Below are 6,566 nucleotides of genomic sequence, written 5' to 3' on the forward strand. Positions count from 1 at the left end.
GAAGAGTTCTCTCTTGAAATGGTCCAGGCCTCTTTACCTCCAAAGCCTTGGATTGGCTGAGCAGTGTGATTTCTTCCCTGTGGACGGAAGTGAAGGACTTGTCATAGCAGTCCTAGCCACAGCTTGATCTCTTGCTACAAAGTATCTGGAACTATGTTCCCTCACAGAGAAAGCATTCCAGCACCCCACCTCCCCGCCCCAATCCAGCTAAGGATTGAGCTCAAAATCCAAGATCTCCCTTGAGATCTCTCAGTTTATCTGTTCTCACTCTTTCCCTGGTCTAGAGTATTATGGGACAGGATAGCCAAGTAGAAAGCTCTCAGTGTGCTATGTGGAGTAGAGACACTCAGATCTGAGGCAGTGGTGGAATGGAACTTGGGCACAAGTCCCTGAAGATAGACCCTGAGTCTGACCAAGGCTTTCCTTTCTCACTAGCTTTTGTGGCTTTCCCCTTCGAAGTTATTCCATACCACCCCACCTCCACCCCTCAGGTTGAGAAAACCATCCAGTTGTTGGCAAGAGCTTGGTGCCCCTTATTATAAGTCAAGCTCAAGGGTTTGTTTTTTTTTTTTTTTTTTGGCTAGTATAGCTTTCTCAAACAAAAAAAAACTGAAGCCTTTTTACCTAATTTACATCTCTTCCATCTGTTTGCTATATGCACTGAGGCTAGAGGACAGCCTACAAGAGTCTGTCCTATTTCCTACCATGTGAGTTCTGGGGACCAAGCTCATGTAGTTGGACTGTACCCTAACCTGAGCCATCTTGCTTTGAAACCTTTTATCTTTGTACTCTCAGTCTGTGTGTCAGGGACAGTCAAACTTTCTTCTCGCCCCGACTCAAGCTTTTTTCTCTAGGACTTGACTCTGTAACAGAGGCAACTACCATAGGACCAACTGAAATGCAGGTGGGAGAGCTGGCCCTGGGGTCTGCAGAGCTGGAGAGCTAGCCCTGCCCCTCACCAGCTGCAACACTTTGGGAGAGTGGGCTCTGCACCTCGCCTGGGCAGCACAATAAAGCTGTCCCTGCTGGAGTAGTTGTGGGTGAGCTGACCTGCAGGGGCATGAGAGCAGAAGAGCTGGTTCTGCCCCTTGCTGACTGGCATTGGGTAAGCCAGGGCAATTCTGCAGAACTTGTTTGGGTGCTGGAGAGCTGGAGGTCTGACCAGCTCAGCTACAACCCAGGCCCAAATCTAGAGCTTTAAGTTGGCCCACCCCAACATCCATATCATCTCTGGACTTTTGGAGCTTTAAAGAGGACAGGTCCTGCAGACCCAAAGCTGTGGGATCTCTGTGACACAGGGTAAAAAGACAGATCTGAGAGGAGTCCTAGGATCCAGTATTGATAGTCCTGGCCTCAAACCAGACCAAGAACTCATTGCAATGAACATTTGTAAGTAACGGAGTGTGAACAAAAGGGTATACTGTGGGACACAGTCTCACATACTATAGCTTCCATAACAATTTTTTTTATGAGGTGGGGTACAGGGCAGGTATGAAGGGATGGGGAGACGAGTAGGATTGGGGTACAAAATGTGAGATTCACAAAGAATCAAAAAGTTAAAAATATGAAAAAAAATGCAGAACTCTCAGCTCCTTCTCCAGCACCATGTCTGCCTGCATGCTGCCATGCTTCCTGATTTGATGAAAATGGACTGAACTCTGAGACTGTAAGGCAGCCCCAGTAAACGTTTTCCTTTATAAAAGGTGCTGAGGTCATGGTGTCTCTTCATAGAACACCAAGACACATAGCTTCACCTTGGCCTCTAGAACTGTGGAAACAAGTTTATTGTTTAGAAGTCACCTAGATTGTATTATTATGATAGCAGTCAGATAGATGGTGGCTCCTCCCTACTGGGTCCCAAAGAAGAGCAACTTTCAACACAGACACTCATGTTCCTGTTGCTGACTACAGTTCTGCTGCACACCACAATCCCTTATTTGGGACTTAAAGGGCCAGATGCTCCAGAACTTGACATTTTTCAGATTTTTTAAAATGTTATGATTTATTGGCAACTTGTTTTTGCATGAGAATCCATAGAAATTAGTGGTAAATGGGATGAAGTGAGCATACAAAGCATACAAAAGGCTACGGTGGAGGTCAGGTTGGGCTGCTGAGTGAGTTTTTAGTGTCAGGGTTGTGAAGTTAATTGAACAGAGATTTTCCTTTCTGCAACTATACAAAGCAATAAGCTTTGTATAAAGAGCCATTTAAAAGCCACTTTGTTTTTTCTTTTTTAAAAAAGCCACTTTGTAAAAGCCACTTAGCATCTACTTCCAGCTAGATTGTAATGCCTCCTGGCCAGTCCTTTTTTTCCTAGGATAAAGGTGAGAGTAGAATTTTAGAACTTAAGATTAATTTTACAGTCAGAAGCTTTGCTGCTTGATAATACTTTCTTCAGCCTTGAGTTAGTCCTCATCCCTGATTGTTGCTAGGAACTTCTTCAATGCTGTCATAACCAAGATGACCATCAGAGGTTGCTTTCATTCTTAAGACTGCTTGTCAAGTGAGACTGTCACATGGACAGCTGTGAATGATACTATTGCCTTTCAGCTGCTTCTTCCAGAAGACTACAGTTGACTCCACTAAAACCAGAAATTAGTGAAATCTAAATGACAAGTTCACGGTACCAAAGACTTCTGTTACTCCATCACAGTGTCTCTATGTAGCCCTGGAACTCACTGTGTAGACCAGGCTGGCTTTAAACACAGGGAGATCCACGTGCCTCTACCTCCCCGGTGCTGGGATTAAAAGTGTGTACCACCATGCTCAGCTGAGAGCTTATCTGTGTTGACAGAGCTGAAATCATGTGCGGTAATCAGTTATACGAAGTATTTATTAACTTTGTTTTAAGGTTTACAGAAGAGTTATCAAATGTTTGTTACTAAAACTTGAAGGTAACCACAAGATAACAAAGACTGCAGATTGCATTCATTTTACACCCTCCAAAATGTGGAAGATACAGTGGTGGTTGTGAAACGATGGTTTTCTAGTTGTCCTGGGCTTACCTAAGACTGTCCTTACTGCTCTCTGCACTGGGGTCTTAGGAGACACTAAATGTTTCCAAAGGCAACGGAGAGAAGGCTCAGTGGTTAAGTTCATATCATTTTTGCAAAGTTCCCAGCACCTGAATGAGCAGCTTACAACTTCCTGTAACCACAGCTCCAGGGGTACATGCTACCCCATGCAGACATACACATAACTAAAAAGTAAAACAAAACAAAAAAACCACCACCACAAAAAAACAATAAAACGTTTGAATGTTTCCAAATTAACGTTCTCTTCCGTCGGCCTGCCTCATCTAACCTGTCATGAAAATGGCCCCCATGGACTCATATATTTGAATACTTGGTTCCCGGAGGGGGGAGCTGTTTGGGAAGGATTAGGAGGTGTCATTCTGTTGAAGGATATGTGTCACTGAGGTGGGCTTTGATGTTCTATAAGATTTGTGCCATTCCCAGTGTATCTTTTGCCTCTCACTTGCAGATCAAGACATAAGTTCTCAGCTATCCCTGCTGCTGGAAGGAAAACACGAACCCCAGTTGTCTCCATTTGAGGACCAGGCCTGATTTCACAAAAGGCCATAAAGCACCAGCTCCAGGAACAGATCCTGAGTCCCAGAAACTAGTCCAGAAGATACTAGCTCCAGGGACAGACCATAAAATCCAGAACAAGATCCTAAAAGCCCCTCCCAAAGAACAGCCCGGGGATAACCACAAAAGGGGGGAACTATCTCAGAATGGTAATATCTGAAATATCTGCACTGGGCAGCCATATTTCATCACATGGTTAAATGTTCATGACAGGAATGCAGACCACTGTGTTTAAGGCTGAAACCTTAAACACAAACACTTTCTTTTATAAGTACCTTGGTCATGGTGTCTTATCACAGTAGTAGAAAAAAATTAAGAACTTCATTTCCTAACCACCTCATAGGTAAATATAGTACCTATATGATTTGAGAATAAATGATTGAAGATTATTGGATATATGTTTTCTGCAAATTATTTTATATAAAAGATTTAAGCAATTGTCTGAGTCACCCTATATTTCATCTTTACAACTTGCTAAAGGTAAAACATACAGCCAAAATCTAGACGAGAACCATATAGGTAAGTGTCCAGAGTTTAGGTTTCGGGTTGACTATTCTGAACAGTTTCTATTAGATACAAAATTAGTTTAAATGTGCACACACACACACACACACACACACACAATCTCTTCAGAGAACTTTGGAACTCAGATCTCTCCTTATTCTTTACCCATTGGGCTTCCCTGGCCCGATGAAACCATTTGAAGAATTCTAGACATTGTGGTATACTGAATCCATCACAGTGGTTCACCTTGTACAAGCACTTCTGTTCAGGTTTTGTCTTTTACTGTCAATTGCAATGCTAAGTGTGGCCCAGGATCTGGAGTCCGCCCCCAAGTTAATCCTGATTGGTGAATAAGGATGCCAGCAGCCAATAGCTGGGCAGAAGAGAGATAGGTGGGGTTGAGTCTTGGAGGGTTTGTGTGAAGAGGAGAGGAGGAGCCTCAGTGGAAGAAGTATGACCAGGAGGGAGGGAGAGCAAGCAGGCATGAGGTAGGAGTAAAGGAAACGGCCATGTGGGCTGGCCAAGAGCAGCCCAGATGGGACACAGTAAAGAGTGGTGGTTTCCTGTTATTGTAACAGCATGGAGGGTAGGCAGCTGCCCCGCCATTGTGCAGATTAAGGCATATTAAAATAGGGCTGTGTGTGTGTCTTTCATCTGAGAACATAAATGGTCAAAGGCAGATAGAAACCCCGCAGTGGGATGTTTCATAATTATTTACTACAACTTCCACCATGTATTCCTCCAAATGGAGACTAACCAACATTGATATTCTAGAGAATGGTCAATGGACGTGAGAGTATTTTCAAGGAGAGAAGGCAGAGGCTGATGAGACAGCTCAGCCAATAAGAGCAAGGCTGCTCTTGCAGAGGAGCCAGGTTCAGTTCCCAGCACCCACATGGAAGGAAGCTCATGACCAGTGCTCCCTTTGTCTCCATGGATACCTGCATACCCGTGTACACACAAATCCAGGTACATGAACAGACAAGTAAAATAAATCTTTAGAAAATCATGCTGGGCATTGGTGGTGCATGCCTTAAATCCCAGCACTTGGGAGGCAGAGGCAGGCAGATTTCTGAGTTTGAGGTCAACCTGGTCTACAGAGTGAGTTCCAGGACAGCCAGGGCTATACAGAGAAACCTTGTCTCAAAAAAAAAAAAAAAAAAAAAAGAAAGAAAATTACTAAAAAGCTGAAAAAGACCAAGAAAGCAACACACACATACATATATATTTATCTTTTATTAGGGAAAATGATAAATTCAAGTAATTATAAAAAATAAAATCAGACTAGAATAAAGAAAAAAGCCACTTGGCTATTAAAACTCTTTTCAGTTGCATAGATGTCATGTGTCCCCCACAGGGTTTTAGTTTAGTGCCCTGTCAGCCACAGCACATCCACAGCCGGGAGTTTGTAGTGATGTTTGCATGGCTCCTCGCCTGCTGCCCCAGGACTGAGGGTGAGAGAGGAGGATTGCATCGATCTGAGTGCAGCCTGGGCGGTCTAGGAGGTCCAAGTCAGCTTGAGCTACAGAGTAAACCCTTGTATTGACAAACTATAAAAATAAAACTCGGTTGCTCAGACATTACCACTGCAAGCTCCTGACATTTAGTCAAATGTCCATGCAGAGTCAATCTGCAGCCAAGAGTTAAAACAGCTTTAACACAAGTCCCAGGTCAAGCCTGATTTATACCAAGGTATAAATATCTGAAGCATAGTTGTTTATTTTGAGATATATTTTTATTTATAATTATTTCAAGTGACTAATTCAAAGGGGAAAAAAAGGAGCCCTTGAAAGCTATGTTAAGCCCTATTATTGCTAAGTACATTCTAGTTATGGTTAGCTGTGTTACAAGTTCACCAGGAGTCTATCAACGTCAGTGCATGGCCACAGGGCAAGCACTCCCTCCCCTTCTTATGCCAATCTGGAAGATGCAAACAACGCCATTGGCTCAGCTCAGCCCCCTTTAAGGAGGTGAAGCTAGGGTTTGTTTTCAGTGTGTGAGTTCTGAATGTTCCTATGGGAGGGAGTCAGAAGGTGGGGTGTGCATCTCTACAAAACAAACTCCAACTCACAACAAGTTCCACAGGGACTCAGCACTAAAGTCATCCTCTGGTCTTCAGGTGGACTTGAATGGCCTTTCAAAGGGTTGACACCTGGTTCTTAAGTGTAGAAAGTTTGTCAATAAAGTATTTTAAATACAGCAATACTGCTGATAAGGTAGTTTGGGCTCCCACTTCAGATGCAGCTCTGAGGGTGACCTTGTCAGCAGGAAAGCATGGTAAAAAGACATAGTTGCAGAATTGGATACAACCGTTAGAATCCCACACCAATAAAAGAAACCTCTCCAGTAATGAGCCATATGAAGGATATAATTTAGATGGGAAAATATTTAAATTTCATTTCTAAGAGCAGTGAGTGCACACCCAATTTGGTGAATGAGGTAAGCCACTGGGCATGAAGTGGCTACAAGAGC

This window comes from Mus caroli, unplaced genomic scaffold (genome assembly GCF_978045245.1).
Source record: "Mus caroli unplaced genomic scaffold, Mus_caroli_1 scaffold_10, whole genome shotgun sequence".
Lineage (NCBI taxonomy): Eukaryota > Metazoa > Chordata > Mammalia > Rodentia > Muridae > Mus > Mus caroli.